The following is a 23723-nucleotide window of genomic DNA, read 5'->3' as shown; positions in this document are numbered from 1 at the left end:
AGGTTTACAATTAAGGAAATCGCTGCCACAAAATAAATAGACAAGTTACTATGGTTTCCATAGTGTTGTACAGGAAGACATGGGCTGCACACAGATAAAGACACTCTTTTAATGTCAATATTGCTAAATGCATTGCTGACAAAAAGAACATGGAAAAGAATGCAAGAAAAATGCACTGTTCAATGGGTTATGTCTTGGCCTTAATAAACAGAAGACTTTGTTCTTTTAGAAATATTTGTCCTCAAACTGTATACTAAATTTGCTATTTTTTAAATTATTATTTTACTGTTCCTAAAAGCATGATTTGGATAAGAATTGCAAATAGTTTAATGCTATGGCTTGTCTATATATTACCTGACTTTGTACAAATGCGCTTATCTGCAGATATTTGGACACAAGGATAAGACACTAAAATCCACTAGCAGAAGCAAAGAATGCTCATACTGAATAAACTACTATAAAGGGGCCTTCTTAACCCCTATCCATTTACATATTATCAACCAAAATATCTCTACTGCGTGTTGGAAATAGTACAGGGCAATTGATACTTTTTTCATGAATGGTGATGTTATAAAGTTCAACAGTTCTGACAAATGGTTTAGAGATCTGAAGATGTTAATAATAGTGCCATAAACTGATCCTCATTCTTTGATGATCACCAAATTACCACTGTGCTAGAAAAAGGAGTGTGTTTTATGGTAATAGGCAGTTTATTGAAATTTGCGCTAATACCTATGGGGTAGATTTTATAAATCTGCGCCTGCGCAAACAAGAGTACGCGGGATTTTAATGGATATGCGCGTAGCCACGTGTATCCATTAAAATCCGGGGTTGTCGCGCGCAAGGCTGCCTAAAATCAGCAGCCTGCTTCCGCTCCCTCCGAGGCTGCTCTGAAATCGGAGCAGCCTCCGAGGGAACTTTCCTTCCGCCTCCCCCCATCCCTATCTAACCCCCCCCCCCCTACCTCTTGTTGTACAAGTTACGCCTCCCCGAAGCAGGCAGAACTGGTGCGCACTGGGCCGGCCGCCAGTGCACAATTCCCAGGCCCGGGAGCAATTTTGGAGGCCTCAGCCACACCCCTGAAATGCCCCAGGGCCAGAACCTTGCCCACAGCCCCACCCCCAAATGACCCACCACCAGGACTCGCCCCCCCAGGAAAGCCCCAGAACTTAAGCATGTCCTGGGGCTTAAGCGTGCTACCGAGCCTACTCAAATTAGGCTCAGTGCACACAGAGGGTACTTCAGCCAGGTTTTCAGGGGGTACATGCGTATCTTACACGTGTACCCCTTTGAAAATCTGGCCCTATGTGAAGAGCTAAGTTACTGCAAATTGAGATTACTTTTTTGCACTTTGAGATAAGTGTTAGAATGTGGTATTGCCTACATACAACCACTGGGGAGAGCATGTTTACTGAGAAAGAGAGTGAGAGAGAGCGTAAGCATAATGCCCTCACCCTAGATAGGTATTTATATCTCTATGGGAGGCCCACCTAGTAACTCGAGGTGAGGTTTAGGTATTAGTATAGGGGTTATGAGCCACTTTGACATTCAAAGTGAGACGTACGAACAGAACAGTGCTCTCTTGTGAAGATTTGATGACCCTCGGAGTGAAGAAACTCTCTACCTGAGTAACATCAAACTAGGTTGAGAGAACATTGCACAAATGTCATCTTTGGGTGAGTTTCCTCACTCCAAGGGTAATCAATTCTTCACAAGAGAGCACTGTTCTGTTCGTATGTCTCACATTGAATGTCAAAGTGGCCCCTAACCCCCTCAAATTCTCGCCCTACCACCGACGGCCCACCACCGGCCATGAGGCTGGGCCCACTCACCTTCCGACTGCCCTAAGCCGGCACTCTTCCTCCTCCTCGAGACAGCATCCGGAGTTCAGAGTCGCACCGCCTGACGTCACTCCGAACGCGACACAGGGGGGATTTAAATCCGAGTTCCCGCACGGGCGACCTTCTCATCACGCGCCAGCGAACCCGACGGCCATCCTCCGCATCACCCTTGCATCTGCCGTAGGAGCTGGGAGAAAGGGCCGCGCAGCCGGCGCCGGACCCATTGGGGTAAGGCCCCTCAAATTCTCACCCTACCACCGCCGGCCATGAGGCCGGGCCCACTCACCTTCCGACTGCCCTAAGCCAGCACTCTTCCTCCTCCTCGAGACAGCATCGGAGTTCAGAGTTGCATCGCCTGACGTCACTCCGAACGCGACACAGAGGGGATTTAAATCCGAGTTCCCGCTCCGGGCGCCGCGCGCCAGGCGTCGCGTGCCAAAGGAGCACAACAAAGGAGCCTGCCCCTTTGTGCGCCCCTTTGTGCAGCCCCGAAGCGCAGCTCTGCAGATCTAGCTAGCTCAACTCAACTCTCCTAGACCGGAGCGGTGGTCGTCTGAGAACTGCCAGGGTAAGGCCTTAATTTATCTTATTTCCCTTACCCATTCTACTCATAATGCCGATAGCGAAGCTCCTTTCCCCCCCTTCTCGGGTGACCGATGCCTTCGAACCCGACCCCCTGCTTGTCCGGCAGCCAGCCAATTTAACTGAACCACGAAACAATACGGCAGTCCACCTCAACCCTTTGAAGACTGCAACCAAAATCTCCCACGTAGGCTCTCGCTTCAGACCCCCTCAAACCACTACCACCCCTGCCTCTATCCCCTATCCTCCACAGATATGCTAAGGCCTAAAGATAACCATACATAGCATCACCCGACCACGTCAACGCTCTAAATTCCTAAGGATGGAAGGATACGCAATACTCTGCTTACTCCATACCCCCTACATTAAGATGAAATCACCAACGCAGCACCAACTCATACCCTATAAAAATCTCATTCCGGTCATGATCTCCCCCCTTACCCAATTCCTTGGGCTTGCATTATTCACTCTAACTCTATTCAGTGCTCAATCGATCACCAAAAAAACTTACATACTACACGACTACCAGCTTGATTCCAAACCAGACATTTGTGCGACCACAGAGACCTGGCTGAAGCCGATGGACACAGTCTTAATAAATCAACTTCCCACCCAGATATATATCTTCTCAATTCCTCGACAAAAGAAAAGAGGGGGAGGACTTCTCCTGCCTGCCAAAAAAGATCTTAATCTCACACTACAACCTATCAACTCAACTCCTAAACTCGAGGTAGGCCTGTTCAAATCCAAATCACTCCAAATCCTCCTTTACACATTGATGTCAATCCTCTATCATCTTACTGCGAAGCACTCCTTTCCTCCCTCATGGACATGGGCTTCATTCAACTCATCAACCAACCCACACATAAAGCAGGTCACACACTTGACCTTATCTTCACAAATGCTAGCCTCATACAACTCTCACCTCCTTCATGCCTCCCAGTACCATGGTCAGACCACTTTATGATCACTTCCACTCTCAAAATGACGACGAGACCTCCTGCCCCTCCTCCGCTCACCACCCTGCACTATAGGAAATCCTGCTCATCAGAAGCCCTCAGCAATTCCCTGATCAAATAACTTCCCAATCTGGATCTTTCAAACCCCAACACAGCCATACTCTCTTGGCAAAATGTCACTGAATCCATAGCTAACAACCTATGCCCACTTTCGTCAAAGAATATCAACCCGGCTCAGAAAAACAAACAACCGTGGTTCTCAAAGGAGCTCCGTTCGTTAAAACAAAGCTTGAGACAGAAAGAAAAGAAATGGCGGAACTCCCCCAACCCCCATTCTCTAGCCATATACAAAGCCGCGCTCCACTACTACAGATCTGCGACACTACGAACTAAAAGAGACTTTTACGCTCACCGTATCCATGATATGATTTTCGATGCGAAAGCTCTCTTCTCTTACATCTCGGATCTCACTAAAACTACCACCTCATCGATCCCTGATACCCTAGCCCAATCAAAAGCCAATGATCTGGCCATCTTTTTCCAGAATAAAATCTCCAATACCCTGGCTAGATTACCCTCTAGCCCTAACACACCACCCTCAGATCCTGTATACCACCCTAACTCGGATGCAGTGTTGGATTCTTTCGAGCCCACTTACACTACAGAGGTTGAAACCCTGCTAAAAAGAATGAAACCATCCACCCACCCACTAGACCAAATTCCATCCAAATTACTGCTTCTAGTACCGGACTCCATCTCCAAATATCTAGCAGATATCATCAATTGCTCACTCTCACAGGGAATCTTCCCGGACGCTCTCAAATTGGCCACCCTTAAACCTATACTTAAAAAACCAAACCTGAACCCAGACGACCCCAATAATTATCGACCTATATCTAACCTGCCATTCTTAGCCAAGATCATGGAGAAAGTGGTAAATAATCAACTATCAAATTACTTGGAAGAACATAAAATACTCCATCCATCACAATACGGATTCCGGAAATAACATAGTACTGAATCCCTCCTCATATCACTCTTAGATCAGGCATACTTGGGCCTTGACAAAGGACACTTCTTCCTGCTAGCACTCCTCGATATCTCCGCTGCGTTTGACACAGTAAACCATGCCATTCTATTAAACAGACTATCAGATATAGGAATCACAGGATCCGCCCTCAGTTGGTTTGACTCATTCCTCAGCAATAGAGGCTATAAGGTTAAAGTCAACAACAAGGAATCTCCTCACACCAATTCGCCATTCGGAGTCCTCCAGGGCTCCTCATTATCTCCCACCCTGTTTAATATCTACCTCCTCCCTCTCTGCCACCTACTCACGACTCTAAAACTGAAGTTTTATATATACGCGGACGACGTTCAAATTTTGATCCCCATAACTGGCTCCTTGGATTCAGCAGTCAAGCTATGAAATTCTCACTTGCAAACGATCAACCATCACCTTACAGATCTTAACTTGGTGCTTAACACTGCAAAGACAGAACTGTTTATCTCTCCAGAAGACAATCAACACCAACAACAGCCATGTGCTAACATCCAAACCTCCCATACTAGAGACCTCGGAGTCATTATCGACAGTCATTTGAGCTTAAAGAAGTTCATAAACCATACTACCAAGGAGTGTTTCTATAAATTACAGGTACTCAAAAAACTCAAACCTCTACTATACCACCATGACTTCAGATCTGTTCTCCAAGCCATCCTTTTCTCTAAGGTCGACTTTTGCATCTCTATCCTCCAAGGACTGCCTGCTGCTACAATAAAATCCTTCCAATTGCTTCAAAATGCGGGGGTGAGAATCCTGACAAACACTAACCAGAGAGAACACATCATGCCTATACTAAAAGATCTGCATTGGCTCCCAGTTAACTGTAGAATACTCCACAAATCACTCACTATTATTCACAAATGCATCTACCATCAGACCCCCCTTGACCTGCTACATCCGCTCAAATTACAAACTACGGCCAGACCGATAAGGGATGCTTATAAGGGATCCCTACATGTTCCCCCAAACAAAGTGGTACACAGATTAAATATCAGAGACCGGGCATTTTCAACAGCAGGTCCCTCCATCTGGAAAGCCTTGCCCCCGGACCTCTGGCAGGAAACCTGCCTCCTGACCTTTAAAAAGAAACTCAAGACATGGTTGTTCGGTCGAGCCTTTCCCTGCTCCTAGACCAATATTTACTTCATTGAATCTAATGCACTGTTTCATTCCGCTTTACATAAACATGTCATAATTTTAGAAAGAATCTTAGAGATCGGCTACCCAAGCCACCCTCACACTCTTTGTATATAGTACTCTATTATTGTTTCTCCCCTTCTTCATTTCCAATCCCCAGTTGCTCGCCCTTGTTATAATGTAACTTTATGCTTCTCCTAATCTCTGTCTCATATCAATTTGTTCTTGTTACAGCTTTGTTCTATGTAAACCGAGTTGATTTGATTTGTATCAAGAAAGTCGGTATAAAAAAGCCTTAAATAAATAATAAATGCATACACTAATACCTAAACCTCACCTCGAGTTACTAGGTGGGCCTCCCATAGAGATATAAATACCTATCTAGGGTGAGCACATTATGGCTAGGTTCTGTCTCTCTCTCTCCCCCCCCACAGGCTGGTGCTCCAGGAGTTTCAAAACTAAAGAGGCCTTTGAAAACACATCATGAAGCCTTCACACAGCTTAATGCTACTGAAAAAGGTGTAGCTCAAATCAGCATTAAAGCTGTGCAATAGGACTTCACAAAATGGTTAACCCTAACTCCTCCTCTTTTTCAGATTTGCATCACACCATACGTTATGGGGCTTATCACATGAGTTAATGGCACTTTTCGCATGTGATAAGCCCTTAACACATGCATAAACACCTTATAGCATTTTGATAAATGACCCCCAATGGCAGGAGGGTTTTCATTTCTTTTTTGTTTCATTGACGGGAGATTTATTTTTGTTTTCCTTTCATTTTGGAGCATCAACCCTCAGCATGAAACATGCCAACATTTTTAAATTATCAAGCTGTCTGATTTTTAAAAAGCCTCCCTAGGCTTTCTCCTATCCTACCCTGGACCACCCTTTCCAACTTACCCATGATGTCTAGGGCCCAAAGAGGGGCAGTACAGCTGTTAGTATCATGAAGGCCTCAAAGTACAAAAAAGAGAGGAAAAGGGCACCAAAAGTGGCATGAAGACTTCAAGGCATCAAAAACAAGGTAAAAGCAGCGCATGAAGAGCCCAGAGCACCAAGGAAAGGGTAAATGGCAATAACAACAGTGGATTGAAGAGCCTAACGCACTGAAAGAGGGGCAAAGCATGAAGATCACAAGGCATCCAAATCAAGAAAGTGGTACAAATAGTGACATGAACAAACCAAGACACAGAATGAGGGGTAAAGCAGCAAAAGAGTGGCATCAAGGCTGAAAGTAAAGGGTATGGCAGCAATCACAGTGGCAACAGCACCCCCTATCCGTCGAGTGAGGGGTAAGACAGCAAGAGGGGTGGCATCAACACAGCAAGGCACTGAACGAAGAAAAACACAGGGCAGAAGGAGCAGCTGAGAAGCAACAGTGGCCCAACAACACAATAAAGCATGGAACCAGAAAAGGGACAGGGCAGGCATGAAGAAAAAGCAGGGTGCTGGACAGCAGCAGCAAACTCCAAGATCCCAAGGCAGCCAGAGCAGGGCAGAGGAGAAGGATTTTTAAAATATTTTTTTTGGGGGGGTAGGGGTGGCAAAACACAGGATATAACCAGGAAAGAAGCAGGGAAGGAGAAGCAGGCTGGGCAGCAAACCTGGCCCAACAACATTTTGAAGCACTGAGCCAGGAGAGAGGTAAGGTATAAGCAGCATGCCAGGCAGTAGAGGAAGAATGGCAACTGTCAACAACACAGCAAGACACCAGAACCAGGAGAGAGGAAGGGGATGAGGAGCAAACCAAGTAGTGGCAGTAAGAGTGGCAACTGGCCACAGCACAGCAAGGCACTGAACCAGAAGAAAGGCAACACATGAGGAGCATGATGGGCAGTGGCCACAAGCATGCTAGCTGGCTACATCACAGCAAGGTGCTGAAGCCAATAAATAAGGACATTTGTTCAGCATAGGTATGCACCAAGTCCTCCTGCCAATTGCTTGAAAATTCAGGGAAACCCACAAAGGAGGTTTATCTTTTAAGAAAACTATCTGGTGCTAGCTGTAAATGATGTGTACTCATGATGTCTCCTGCCATGACAATGCCTACTCATTAAGCACATTGGTTGGTTTGCATGAAAGGAAATGTTGAGCAATCTTGACAAGGTCCAGCCAGACCACAGCCTTGTGTGCACAATATTCCAATGGGTCTGTGTCCTCAAACTCAATGGGTTTTCTAAGATAACATGTAGCTGGAGAACCTATTTTTTCTTCCATGTCACCCTCACTGCCTCTGCCTCTCAAGCTCCCATTCTTGCATCCTCGCCACAAGATTCTCCTTCTGGTAAATCAGATTGTTTGACTAAATGGCACTACTAACTTTCACTGATAGGTTCTTCGGAGTGGCCAGCATGTAAGAATCCAGTTGTAGAAGAATTTGAGCTGATTTTGCAGCTTCAGCTGCAAGAAGTCCAAGAGCATCAACACATCAGTTGCCAGTAGGGATGTGAATCGTTTTTGAACGATTAAAATTATCGTCAGATAATTTTAAAATCGTTCTAAATCGTTAGAGTGCACGATACAATACAAATGCCTCCAATTTATCGTCAGGGGCATTTGTATTGTATCGTTAAATAGGGCATGGGAATTATTTGGGGGAGGGCGGGAAAACCGGCACACCAAAACAACCCCTAAATCCACCCTGACCCTTTAAAATCAATTCCTTACCCTCCCCCACCCTCCTGAACCTCCCCAAAATGTTAAGTTACCTGGTGGTCCAGAGGGGGGGGGGGGTCCCAGCGTGATCTCCCGCTCTCGGGCCATCGGCACCATTTTGGCTGCCACTAATTAAAATGGTGCCGATGGACCGATAAAAAACAAAACCCACCCGACCCTTTAAATCGACCTCCCTTAGCCTCCCCCTCCCTCCCAACCCTTTTTTTTTAGGGAGGCCCGCGCCGCTAAAAAAACAAAACCCACCCGACCCTTTAAATTGACCCCCCAAAACCTTTTAAAATTACCTGGTGGTCCAGGGGGGCCTCGGGGGCCTCGGGGAGAGATCCAGGGGGGCCTCGGGGAGAGGAGAGATCCAGGGGGGCCTTGGGGATAGATTTCCCGTTCCCAGGCACATGGTAAGGGCAAAGGGGCATCGGCGCCATTTTTTTTTTTTAGAACAGCTGATGCCTGGGAATGGGAAATCTATCCCCGAGGCCCCCCTGGATCTCTCCCCGAGGCCCCCCTGGACCACCAGGTAATTTTAAAAGGTTTTGGGGGGGTCGATTTAAAGGGTCGGGAGGGTTTGTTTTTTTTAACGGCGCGGGCTTCCCTAAAAAAAAAATTAGCGATGTGAATTGGAATCGGAAACGATTCCAATTCACATATCTTAACGATCAGATTCCCCCCCCCCCCCCTGCCGAATCTGATCATTAAGACGATCTGGCACACGATTCACATCTCTGGTTGCCAGTCCCTGTTGGTAACCCTGTAACATTTCCTTCAGGATATTAAGTAAAGGGATGACCTCACTCAAATTGGCTGTTGTTGAATTCAAATCTTCCATGTGTCCTTGAAGGGCTTCAGGACTTGCACTGCCTTATCCTGTATAACCAATGCGAATGACCCAAGGGATGATTCCCTCTAGTCTCTGCATCCACAGGCAACTTGTGAAGGGGTGCCTGTGTCTCCACTAGCCTCTGCATCATCAGGAATTCCATCAGGTGCCTATATCTTGAATAAGGTGGTACATAGTGCCCCTACTGCTTTTTGTTTTTCATGGAGAACTTGCTCACCCCTTCACACTCCTGTTAAAATTCTCAGCTATTTTCCTGTACCTCTCTTTTAGTTTTCGACAGGACAAAGCTGCCACCTTTCTTGACCCTTAGCCACATAAAGTCCTTTATTGCTAGATGCAGCAATGTGCTGCCCTAGTTGTGTTCCTGCCACCGTCTGCAACCATAAAATTGGAAACAGTTGTGTGTTTCAAGCCCAGCTGCTATTCCTCTGTCATCACCTTTCTCACTGTTAAGATACAATCCAAGGTAAGACTCTGGTTCATCACCTGGGTATGCAGCATACTTTATTTATTTATTTATTTAACATTTTATATACCGGCATTCGTAGGACACATCATGTCGGTTCACAATTAACTGAGAAAGGAAATTACATTGAACAGGGGGGTTTAACTGGGAGAAATTGGATAATAATTGGATAAAAGGAACAAGGTAAAAAGCGAAGTGCGAGAGAAAAGAGAAAGCAAGCATGGATAACTTAATTGGAAAGATATGGGTTCAAAATTACATATTACATATGTGAACTTATTTACAGCGTTGGGGGGAGGGGTGAGGGGAGAGGGAAAAGGGGGGGGAGAAAATATGCGAAAGGGGAGGTAGAGGTAAGGGAGGGAATGATGTGGTAAAGAAGGCGGGGGGGGAGGCTGAAGAGGCTAAAAGGCGGGGGGGGGGGGGGGGGGGGGGGAGTGGAGGGGGGGAGTTAGGGGGAGCATGGGGTGTGCTGGAAGGGTTACCAGGGTGGGAAAGGTGGGACGGGCTGTATATAGAAAGCAGGTTCCTGCATGCGTGGGAGGCCTAGGGTTGAGAGGAGTTGGGGTAGGCCTGTTTAAACAGCCAAGTTTTTATTCCTTTTTTGAAGTGGCTCAGGGATGGTTCTAGTCGGAGTTTGGCCGGGAGGGAGTTCCAGAGGGAGGGGCCCGCGATAGAGAAGGCTCTTTCCCTGGTGGCGGTGAGGTGCCCAATTTTGAGTGAGGGGGTTTGGAGGGTGCCGGCAAGGGCGTTTCTGGTGGGGCGGTTCGATTGCCATTAAAATTTATGCCTCACCCTTCCTTGCCCAGCTGCCACCAGTGTGTCATTAGGATGTCCCCAGCCCCCACTGGGCCCTTCCATTGTGAATAATGATCATAAAAGGGGCAAGAGCAATACCCACTTCCTTCTCCCCTGCCATAAGCCATTAAAAAAATGGTGCTGGCAGCCCTGAGGCTGGTGCCTAAGTGACATCACTTTGGCACTAGGATGGTCATTGTTTAAAAAAATAAAAGAAATAAAAAATGCTCAAAGTTTTCAGGTGTTTTCATAAATAGCCATTTCTGGTTCAGAAGTGCCATTTGTTTAAAACAAATGTACTTCTCTCATGTGCAGCTCCACATTCAAAAGGGCCAAATATCACGTTCCATGATAAATCTCAAATGCATGTATGCATGCCTCCACTGGTGGAGAAGCTATTTATTTAATTATTTATTTATTTATTTATTTATTTATTTATTTATTTAAAATCTCTTCTATACCGATAGCCGTTCGCACATCGTATCGGTTCACAAAAAACAAAATCTTTTGGGCAGAGCCCTTACAAGTAACCGAAGAATACAATTAACAGGGAGAGTGGATAAAACTGAAAGGCATAACAAAATCAATAAATAAATACAACAACTTTAACATAATTTACAATGTACAAGAATCAGCGGTCATAAAGCATTCTTAGTCAGAGATAGGTGGATGATTCACAGTGGAATTTTTTAAGTAGGTGCAGGTGACATGGGGTAGGCTTGCTGGAAAAGCCAAGTTTTCAGCTTTTTTTTGAATTTGGGAGTGGAGGTCTCCATGCGTATATCATGAGGCAAGGAGTTCCATATGGTGGGGCCGGTGAGTGAAAAAGCTCTGCTTATAGTGGAGGAGAGTTTGAATGATTTGATGGATTGGGCACGTAAGGTTCCTTGGAGCTAGACTAGAAGACTTAATTAATTTAACAGTAGTAATAATAATAGTAAAAATATTATTATTATTAATATTAGTAGTAGTAGTAGTAGTAGAGAAACAATTGAATGATCTAGCTACACAGAAAAAAATATAGAATAGAAAGGAAAAACAGTTACTGTAAATAAGGGGAATTCTCTATAGACAGCAGGATAAATTAGGCATACAAGTAGGGTGACATTATTCTGATGATGCCAAGACAGATAGGGGCAGATTTTCAAAGGCTACATGCGTAACATACGCGCGCTACCCAAGAAAATCTGTCCCTGCACGCGCAGAGCCTATTTTGCATAGACTTGGCAGCAAGCACAAGCCTCGGGAAGCGCGTATGTCCCGGGGCTTCGAAAAAGAGGCAGAAAGGGGACGGGTCCGGGGCCTCCTTCGTTGCGGCCGTGCCAGAGGTTCATGTAAGATATGCCTGCCTCGGGCAGGCGTAAGAAATAAAATAAGGTAGGGGGAGATTTAGGTAGGGCTGTGGGGGGGGGGGGGGGGGGGGGGGGGGGGGACCGAAAAAAAGTTCCCCTCCAATTTCAGAGCGGCCTTGGAGGGAACGGGGAAAGCCATCGGGGCTCCCCTAGGGCTCGGCACGCGCAAGGTGCACAAGTGTGCACCCCCTTGCGTGTGCCGACCCCGGATTTTATAACATGCGCGCGGCTTGGATGGGTATGTGAGCATAAGCATCTTTGTGATCTACAGCACATTACCAATCTTTCTTGCCAGAGAGATCTGGGAGATCCTAAATATCTCCCAGAGCAAAATTTTGTTCAGATTTCTGAGATCTAGGATCAGTTCCATGACTCCTGTCTTTTTTTTTTTTTGGAATTAAGAAATATCTGGAATAGGTACTGGCTCAACTTATCTTTCCTGCAGCAGATATAAAACTTCTTGCTGAAGGAGAAGGCTGTGAGTGTGAAATGAAATTAAGATGATATGATACAGTGGAATTTATCTTTAATGAAGTTGATAACTGTTTTTAATGATGGATAATACCCATTTGTCATTGGTCACTTGATTCCAAGTTTGAGTGAAAAAATGAATTTTTATCCCAATGGTAACAAAAGATATTTTGGAGCTGGAGGAAAGATTATGCTGGATTGTCTCAAAAAGATGGAGGGGCTTTTGATTTGACTGAGGACTGGGACTTTAGTGGTATCTTGTCTCTCTGTCAAGCTCTTTGGTGACTCTATTACTCTTGATTTTGAGTATTTCTTTGTCTTGGGGATTGTCTATAACTTCTTTGAAAAAAGCATTGCCTTCTATAAGAGTAATTATGTTTTCTGAAAGAAGCAGTCTGTTCCCTTGGGGCTGAAGAAAGAGTCTGCAAAGTTGTGCAATGGTCCTTAATGACGTCAATTATTTCCTTGACCCTTTCCCAAATAAATTCTCATCATTGCTAGGGACATCTTTTAGGCCTGCCTTCCTTAACCAAGCCATTTTCCTGGCTCCAATAGTTATGGAAGAAATATGATCTGAGGCAATGGATGTTTCATACACTGATCTAATTAAATTTTGTTCACATTCTTTCTCATCTGCAAGATGAGCATTGAAACTTGGCTTCTCATTATGGTTTATTTATTTAGATATTTTATATACCACCATTCCATGTAATAATCACAATGGTTTACATATGTAATATTCATAATTATTTATCAACAAATCTTGATGGCTTATATAGGTAGTATTCGTAATCAGAGCTTAACAAAGCTCAAATGAAATGAGATATTCCAATACATATTAAATTGCTTGCTAAAGATCTAAGACTTAAGGCAAGCAATACAGGAAAATAATATAACAAATATCACATAATAATCTGTATATTGTTTTAAGACTCTTTTGTTCTCTCATTCTTCCTTATGCTTCAATTAATATCTCTCGTCTATCTTGTTATTGTAGTTCTTTACATTCTAATGATATTAAGTTAGGTTATATGCATTTTTTAATGGCCATGTTTTTAGTTCATATTTAAATCTTTCTATCTGGTATTACATGTAACATCTCAGGTAGAGAATTCCAAAGCTTTGGACCTGCTATTGAAAACGCATGATCTCTTACTTGAGACAGATGTGTACTCCATATAGTCTTTATTTTAAGATCTTAGTGTTCGCTGAGGTGTGTATGGTTGTAATGTCATGCCGATCATACTAGTGTTAATAGAATGAATAATTTTAAATATGAATACTTTGTAATAGATTCGTGATTGTACAGGCAGCAAGTGCAGCGAGATCAGTGACGGTGTAATGTGATCAAGTTTCCTGGTTCCTAATAAAAGTCTAGCTGAGGCATTTTGTAATAGTCGCAATGGTTTCAAGTGACATGTGGAAAGACCGAGGAATAGAGAGTTACAGTAGTCTATATTTAGTGAATTTGTGAAATATTTCAGCTTTTGAAGTCAGTGATACATATATTTTACCATGTAAAGCTGGTGTACCTCTATCCTGGAATTTAGAATTGCACCTTGAAAAGCTTTCTTACTTAGTGAGACCAAGATCATCTGATCCTTCACTGGAGGAAGACTAGAGTGTTCTTTAGAACTTTTGTCTTAAGAGCTGTCTTCATTAGAGATGTGAATCGGAACCGGAATTGGTTCCGATTCCGGTTCCGATTCACATCGTTAATTTTTTTTTGTGCGGCCCGATCGCAGTTTTGTTTATCGGCTGCGCCCGAGCCGATAAACAAAAAAACCCACCCAACCCTTTCAAACTGTTCCCTTAGCTTTCCCCACCCTCCCGAACCCCCCCCCAAAACTTTTTACAAGTACCTGGTGGTCCAGTGGAAGTCCCGGGAGCGATCTCCCGCTCTCGGGGCCGTCAGCTGCCACTAATAAAAATGGCGCCGATGGCCCTTTGCCCTTACCATGTGACAGGGTATCCGTGCCATTGGCCAGGCCCTGTCACATGGTAGGAGTAATGGGCGGCCGGCGCCATCTTTAAAAATGGCATGGATATTTTTGGTTCTCTGTCTTCTTGGAGGGGAAAAACTGCTTCCCTAGTCATGAATGAATCTACAGATTTATATGATATTTTATATTTTTGTATTGTTTTAATAGTTTATTTTAACTTTTTTACATTGTAAACCAATATGATGGTTTTATTTAGAAAATATTTCTAAATAAATAAATAAATAAATAAATCAATCTTTTTTTATGAATACTGGAGAGGGGGAGTGCTCTTAGATAACTCTGGAGATAAATCTGAAGGAAGTCCAGTGGATTCTTCTTTGTTGGTTGAAGGAGGAAATTCATTTCAGAAGTCTTCAGAGGATGGAAAAGAAGATGTGAAATCTAAATCTTCCATATCACAGATATTCTTAGGTTGATCCCCTTATTCTAAATGGATTGTGGAAGTCAAATATATTATTTCTGATTGTGCTTCCATTAGGGATGTGAATCATGTTCCCAATCGTCTTAACGATCAAAATCGTCTGGCAGGAGAAGAAAATCGTGTTAGGCACGATTTTTTAGTTAAAAAATCGGTTTTTCCGATTAGTGCGCACTAAGGGGATCAGTCAATGTGACTAGAACTTGTGCCCTATCCCTGATACCGGGAGTGTTGTGATCTTCCTGCATGCAGTGCCCTATCCCTGATACCAGGGGTGTTGTGATCTTCCTGCATGCAGTGCCCTATCCCTGATACCGGGAGTGTTGTGATCTTCCTGCACACAGTGCCCTAACCCTGATACCAGGGGTGTTGTGATCTTCCTGCACACAGTGCCATATCCCTGATACTGGGAGTGTTGTGATCTTCCTGCACACAGTGCCCTAACCCTGATACCAGGGGTGTTGTGATCTTCCTGCACACAGTGCCCTATCCCTGATACCAGGGGTGTTGTGATCTTCCTGCACACAGTGCCATATCCCTGATACTGGAGTGTTGTGATCTTCCTGCACACAGTGCCCTAACCCTGATACCAGGGGTGTTGTGATCTTCCTGCACACAGTGCCCTATCCCTGATACTGGGAGTGTTGTGATCTTCCTGCACACAGTGCCCTATCCCTGATACCAGGGTGTTTTGATCTTCCTGCACTCAGTGCCATAACCCTGATACTGGGAGTGTTATGATCTTCCTGCACGCATTGCCCTAACCCTGATACCAGGGGTGTTGTGATCTTCCTGCACGCAGTGCCCTATCCCTGATACCAGGGGTGTTGTGATCTTCCTGCACTCAGTGCCATATCCCTGATACTGGGAGTGTTGTGATCTTCCTGCACACAGTGCCCTAACCCTGATACCAGGGGTGTTGTGATCTTCCTGCACAGTGCCCTAACCCTGATACTGGGAGGGTTGTGATCTTCCTGCACGCAGTGCCCTATCCCTGATACTGGGAGTGTTGTGATCTTCCTGCACACAGTGCCCTAACCCTAATACCAGGGGTGTTGTGATCTTCCTGCACACAGTGCCATATCCCTGATACAAGGGGTGTTGTGATCTTCCTGCACTCAGTGCCCTATCCCTGATACCGGGAGTGTTGTGATCTTCCTGCACACAGTGCCCTAACCCTGATACAGGGAGTGTTGTGATCTTCCTGCACGCAGTGCCCTCTCCCTGATACCAGGGGTATTGTGATCTTCCTGCACTCAGTGCCATATCCCTGATACTGGGAGTGTTGTGATCTTCCTGCACACACTAGTGGCCTAACCCTGATACCGGGAGTGTTGTGATCTTCCTGAATGCAGTGCCCTATCCCTGATACCGGGGGTGTTGTGATCTTCCTGTACTCAGTGCCCTATCCCTGATACCGGGAGTGTTGTGATCTTCCTGCACACACTAGTGCCCTAACCCTGATACCGGGAGTGTTGTGATCTTCCTGCATGCAGTGCCCTATCCCTGATACCGGGGGTGTTGTGATCTTCCTGTACTCAGTGCCCTATCCCTGATACCGGGAGTGTTGTGATCTTCCTGCATGCAGTGCCCTAACCCTGATACCGGAAGTGTTGTGATCTTCCTGCATGCAGTGCCGTATCCCTGCTCAGTACAGGAAGATCACAACACCCCCGGTATCAGGGATAGGGCACTGCGTGCAGGAAGATCACAACACCCCAGTATCAGGGTTAGGGCACTGTGTGCAGGAAGATCACAACACCCCTGGTATCAGGGTTAGGGCACTGCGTGCAGGAAGATCACAACACTCCCAGTATCAGGGTTAGGGAACTGTGTGCAGGAAGATCACAACACTCCCGGTATCAGGGATAAGCACAAGTTCTAGTCACATTGACTGATCACATTACTTTTTTTGTCAAGCTACCAACCGTTTCCATTTCCCATCCCCCCAACCATCACCTTAGTGGGATCCTTGGTAACATCAGTAAATAAGAGGGCTGCCAGCCAATAGGAATACATATTCATTCCTAACTGACCTGAAAAGTGTCAATTTGTATCAATTTCTGTTAGTGCGCACTAACTCCCGGTTAGTGCGCACTAACATGATTAACAATTTTTTTACGATAAATCGTTAGAATCCCTATTGTATCGTGTTCTTTAACGATTTAAGACGATTTTAAAATTATCAGACGATAATTTTAATCATTGAAAAACGATTCACATCCCTAGTTTCCATAGCTGATCATTGTAATGGTCTAGAGGCTGGTTGATCTTAAGAACCTCTAGTAACTGAATATGCTTGTTTAGGCATATATTGGAACAAATCTTTGAAAAAATGCTCAAAACACTTTTTCATATTGTCTTCAGCGAACTGAGTGACGTGGTACTATAGAAGAAGGCCATAAAAAGGAATCGTCTGATTCAGCAACCATTACTAGAGATTTGGAGTCTGGTCTGAGCTATTTTGCTGTTGGCTCAGTGTTATCTGTTTGGTGCCAGGGTCTATGCAGGTCTCTACACAAGTGTCAGTGCTTGTAAAAGTAAACATACCTGCTGGGTTAGTTTTGTCTGCACTGAGAGGTCATGCTCTGAGTGGGAAGTCTACTAAAAACCTGCACTGTTCATGGCTCTGATGAAGTTCTGTGCTTGGGGAGGGGGAGGGGGGTCTGCTGAGCAGAAGAAGGTTTCTTGAGCTAGAGGTCTGTTGTGAAGGCTGAAAGACTCCAAGGCCTGAATGGTATGGCTGTGGTGACTACAGATAAACCAACTGTGCCATTTGCTTTTGCACACTCGAATCTTGCAAAGTTGGATCTCTTCTTCACTTCTTAGAGGACTTATCTCCTTTAGAAAAGTGACTTTCCTATTTTGAAAGGGAGTCACTGGTCAGGTATGTTTGACTGAGATTTCCTGGATTTTCAATTTTTTGGACTGGATGGTTTGAAAACCGAAATATCTTCATCTTGTAAGCTCTGTAGGTTCTTGAAGGGCAGGCATTTTACCACAGTGCTTACAATTGGAAACATCATGTTCATATCCCATACAACCCATTGTGGGTGGTATGAATGATTGTATGGTGTATTGAGTGATGTAATTCTCTGTTGTTTTTAAACTTTTTTATAAGTATGTGGTGTAGCTAGCATTTAGTGAGCTTATTATATTCCAATAAAATGTAAACTTGCTATACTAGTTATAATTTGTATTTTATTTGTTTAAATAGACAATTCCTTGTGTATATGTTTATCATCTAGATGGTGCTAGGATGGATAATGCTATCGAGCTCCGAAAAACCTAGAAAGTTTTTTTTGAGCATACATGGGAACTCCTATGACGCTGCCTGTGTACAAGCTCCCTCAGACTTGTTAGTCCATCCTAGCAAACCGGATGTTTATCAGCTCTTATGTCACTGTTTTGCTGCAGTTACAGTATTTTCACTGCTTTTTCCTTTCATTTTCTAAATTTAATTTCATCTTTTTCATTTTTTTTTCCCCCAAATTGAGTTTAATTTAGTTGACAGAATTTTCAGGCCTGTCAGGCTTAAGCTCTGCCCTTGCATGTGAAAGATGGTATCTTCAGACACTCACTCAAGCCATTACCACTCAAGCCATGGTGTGGGTATGAATGGTATGAATGATTGTATGGTGTAGGAGTGATGTAATTCTCTGTTTTTAAAAGAGAAAACAAAGTAACAAGAAGCAGGAGAGACTGTGGCCGCTTTAGGATTGATACCTAATCTACATACAAGTAACATTTACTTTTTCCTTTTCATGCAATATCAAACTATACCCACAACACTGAACAGAAATGGCACAGCACATGCATGCATAGACACAAAGGACAGAGATATAATCAGCCGGTATGCACGGTATAAGAGCTCAGAAACATAGAAACATGGTGGCAGAAAAAGACCGTATGGCTATCTAGTCTGCCCATCCATCCAATTAATTTAGCTTTACAATTCCTATCACTCCCTCAGAGATCCTCTGTATTTATCCAATGCTTTCTTGAATTCAGATGCTATTTTTGTTTTGAAATTAAGTGCCCAGAAATAAAGCACTGTACACTTGCCTCCACAGCATACTAAGCAGACAGACATGCAATATGAAAGCAAACTAGTGCAACCGCAGTTCCACCTAGGGTCACATTCCCAACCTTGGGGAGCACTGGGGCCACTCTCCCAAGGAGGACGAAAATATCTCTGGGGCTGTGGACTGGGGGGGCGGGGGGGCAGGATAACCTACAGGGCCAGTCCTGGGTCAAGGACACACCCAATAAATAAACCAATGTCCACTCAATAATTGTGCTCCAATATAAAAATAGTTTACTGCTATAGATTCAAAATAAAACATAGTAAAACAGCCAAAGAAGTTTGAATACAAAAAACAAAATCACAATTCCTAATGAGATCTTCACTCCTCACAACTAAAGACACTTCTTTCTCATTACACAGTCTCTCCTTTGACCCACCGTGGCCCTCTTTTCCTTTCCATTATCAAAATGATTTACTCACATGGAAGAGAGCCCTTCTGGTTCTGCAGATAGGAATCCACCGAGCCTCACAGCAAGTTCCCTCTAGCACAGTCTGCCTCCTGGTCCAAGCAGGTTCTCACCACAGTTAAAATATAGGTTTCTTTCAATCTTCAAAGCAGCATCAAAAAAATCATATTTGTTTTCCCTTCAGGCTTCCTGAGACTCTGGGAGAGAATCTCTGCCTAACTCCTGCTTCTTCCCTTTGTTGTAACCCTTGAAAAGGTCACAGCTTCATCCTTAGTTTAGGTTTGTACCCGTGGAGAAACTCCAGGCCAGAGACAGTAAGGTTTTTACAACCTTCTCCTGAAGCCAATCCCTTAGGGGCTGGCACAGACTGTCAGTCAAAAAGTGTGTGCAATACCCTCTGACCAAAAGATGACCTTTAAGTAATGGAACCTTCTCACATTACTTCAGTGCCCCCTATGCAACCTTTGCAGACTTCCCTTAGGGGGAAAATCTCCATTTTAAACCTTACACATTCTTAGAACATTAACCTTGCACACTCTTTGTGGCATGTAGGGGGCCACACTAGTAAACACAGATACAAGCCACTATACTGCACACTGGCACACAGGTAAAGGATGAGGATGCACCAGAACTTGCTTCAGTCCCCTGTTTATTTATTTATTTATTTGTTTGTTTCTTTTTATATACCGATGTGATGTAGCCCCTGTGACATAGTAAGGGCAAAGGCTATTGGCGCCATTTTGAATACTGGCAGCTGACGGCCTGAGTGCAGGAGATGGCTCCAGGACCCCCGCTGGACCACCAGGGACTTTTGGCAAGTCTTGGGGGGGGGGGGGACTCCAGACTTGCCAAAAGTCCCTGATGGTCCAGCGGGGTTCCGGGAGCCATCTCCTGCACTCGGGCCGTCGGCTGCCGGTATTCAAAAAGGTGCCGATAGCCCCTGTGACATAGTAAGGGCAAAGGCTATTGGCGCCATTTTGATTACTGGCAGCCGACGGCCCGAGTGCAGGAGATTGCTCCCGGACCCCTGTTGGACCACCAGGGACCTTTGGTAAGTCTTGGGGGGGTCAGGAAGGTGGGGGTTGTAGTTAATTAAATTTAAAGGATTGGGATGGGTTGTTTTTTTTTTGGGAAACTAATACATACATAACTAATGAATGGATCGGGGTCCCCCGAGAACAGATGCAATGGATTTGGCTCCCCATGAATACGAATACCAAATGGGACAAATCCGTCCCTGCTGCACATCCCTACTACTGGGGATATCAGTCAAGCAATGAGGAGCAGCATATGATACCTGCAGTTTCATATTAAGCAGCACCACTAGAGCAGCGTTTCAGAGCAATTTAAAGGGATTTTGACTGTGCTCACTTAGCACTGCTGAAAGGCATCCTGTGCTCTTTTTTTCCCAATGAACAGCAATCTGTATAAAGGGGGCAGGAAGAAGGAATGAGTAGTTCCAGATGTGTCAAGTCCTTTGAGCATGGCATGGCTGAATACATGTCTCAACGCATGCAGTGTCACTCTGCAGAGTTGAAAAACTGGGAGCTGAGAAGGGTTTTATATTGTGAGGCTTACTTTCTCTGTACACTGCAGATGATGGATGTGGCAATGAAGCCCCATGCATGAGTACAGGTGTAGGGGGCATGAATTGTATGGAGTCCTGCAGGGTAGGTGATACAGAAATGGAGCCCCTAATAGTAGAGAAATTCATTTCCCACTGGCCCTACCTTTGCTGTACTGTGTTTGTGTATTGAATGAGCTCACAGTGGTAAAATACTAGTACATTAAAGTGCATGATGTAGGATCAAAAGCTTGAGCAGTCAATTGAATATTATCTGCGATCTGTGATGATAGAAACATGATACATATTTAAATTACAAAATGATTGAATCTTTGAACAACAATTCTCCTAGACTGTTCTATTAAATGTTGCTTTGGATATTTTTTTTTTCAGAAATGTTTATGCTTTGGGAAGAGTTTTTCTTCATGGTTTTGTCCCTGTGTCAATATTAGCTGCATATTCACTAATTTTTCACCAAAGACCTATGCATGAATTTACACCTCCACCACCAACAAAAATTGAATAAAGAAAAATATGTTTTAAACCTCTCAGTAATTACAAATTAACCCAGTATATGATAATTAAAAATCTGACCAGAATAGTAACTTCATATGTTTTTAAGCTCATGGCACTTTAGGACAGTTTTCTGCAACTAGAAGTTCAAAGGAGGAAACACTATCTATCTATCTATCTATCCATCTAATCTATCTATCTATCTATCTATCTGTGTGTGTGTGTGTGTGTGTATGTACATTTCTTAGGTGAAATATTTTCTTTGATCCTGCAGAACACTTGCAAATCTTGAATCTTTAAATGAACTTATCAGGACTAGTTCCCATCCATCAAAATACTTTCTTGATTTATATATAAGCCCTGTTTATATTATGATTACTGCATACATTTTTCTGTCACTAGTAATTTATTTGAAAGTCTTAACCTGGTAGGCTATGAATTCAGTAGTATTTTATACTGACTGCAGTTCAAATAAGTCATCCTCTTCAGAATAATATTCAAAGACCTCACTATAAATCTCATGCTGTGAATGGATCTGACATACAGACAGACAGAAAAGACAGACATATCATATTAACCTCTTATAAATCTTTGGGAGCTAAACCTTTTTTTTTTTTTAAGAATTACAGCATACCTGACACACACATAAAAAAAGCACAAACTGTAGCATTAATAAGATTAGCATTATGCATCAGTAGCTATTTTACACTGTTATAAGGAAGGCATTATAACAGATTGACGACAGATATCGACATTTAGGCTCCTGTTAAGTTAATTTTTGATCTACACTATCTGCATATGACACATTTGCATACTAAACCAACTCCATATATAGTATGCCTCCTTCATTCTTGCTTACTGGTAGTTTTAAAGTGCATTTTTCAGACACATCACAACAGACTAGTGTGCAGCATTTCACGTGGAGTATGTGTAAGTGTTCTGGGTGATTCACAGACTCTGCTAAGCTACTGTTCAATAGTTTGGTGATATCCAGACACTGCTGAAACACTCCCAAATGAACTTTACAGGGAGACATTTTCATTCGCTGCCTCCCTGCTCATGCATATTAACAAATGATATGCAAGGCCTCATTTAATTCACTGATTTTACATTCGGATCACTTGCTCTTTTACAGCTATTTTTACCGGGCTTCATTAATCTTTGTTGAATACAATGGCATACATCTTTAATGCTGGCGCTGTCAAGTTATATTTCAGTTAGAGCTGCAAACTGAATGACAGCAAGCAATATTAATAAATTTAACATAGACTATATCAATTTTTAACCGAATGAGTGCAGGAAACTAAATGTATTATTTTTCATTCAAACCATAGGGTTTATCGCTAGTTAAGGTGCAGCAGAATCTGGAAAACTTGTGACTTGCCATACAAATAGATTTACATCTCATTAATAAGTAAATTAGGCAAATGCCTTTCAAGTTCAGACAAGTACATAAGTGTAATCTCCATATTAAAGAAGTAGTCTTTGATAAACCACTAAGGAATTGCAGCAGCCAAGGATGTGACATGTTGCTGGTGTCTGAAACCCTTCCACATTCCCACCTTTAATTACACTGGCTCATTACTAAAGAGATAAGTGTCTCTCCAGTTAAGATTCTCTAAATGAACAGCAGGCAAGATCCTCCCAGTACATTTTTGCAAAAGCCAGAGAAAAGGTGGTAACAGTTATGAAAAAGAGAAAAAAAAAAAGGAATTATCACCTGCTCTCTTTCTTCCTTGTCAGTAATAACATTAAAACATTAAGATGAATTCCTTGCAAATCTCCGAAAGAAATTGCCCGTGAAGGATAAAGGAAAGAAAACAAAATTTTTTTTTTCAAATTTTCCTTCAACAAACCCAAAAGAGATAATTTGTTGTAAAATTTAAACCCAGTGAGGACTGGTCTGTTAAATTAAAAAAAAAAAAAAAAAAAAAAAAAGTTATGGTTGGTAGGAAACATGTTTTTGCAGTAGCTTTAGTGATTATAGGAAATTACATGCAAAGCCAGAGTTCTGATCCTAAGTTAATTTGTAATTGGAAAAAAATTTAATAATTAGCTATGTCATTCTAATTAAGAATTAGAGAGGTATGCATTAGAAAGTCAACCAATATCAAACTGACAAAATGACAGGAGAAAAATCATCATAGAGCTACAGCAGTAGCACAGCACAGTCTGTTATCTCTCTGTTCCCCCGGTCCAGGTATTTGCTGAGGCCTAATACAGAAAAGCTATCAAAATACAGATATCAAAAGGAGGAGCAGGCCTAGTTCATCATTTAAACACATAAGAAAAAGACAACTGTCAGGGAAAAAGTTGTATAATTTTCTCATGTATGGGTTAATTCACCCATTTTGAAGCATGAAAAGCAGGCTGAGGTGAGTTAATATTTTGCAGGTTTGCAAAAAAATATTTGCTGTTCATAGTTGGAGCAGAGGCTGAGTGGGAGGTTGAGTTGGGATAAACAGGATGGAAATTAATGTTTTATGAAGCAATTTAGGGCCACCCTGCTCCAAGCTTCAGAATGCATTAGCTGCCTCATTTCCCTA

The sequence above is a fragment of the Rhinatrema bivittatum genome, chromosome 7, assembly GCF_901001135.1.
Source record: "Rhinatrema bivittatum chromosome 7, aRhiBiv1.1, whole genome shotgun sequence".
In the NCBI taxonomy this organism is placed as follows: Eukaryota; Metazoa; Chordata; class Amphibia; order Gymnophiona; family Rhinatrematidae; genus Rhinatrema; species Rhinatrema bivittatum.
This window is presented reverse-complemented; position numbering follows the sequence as displayed.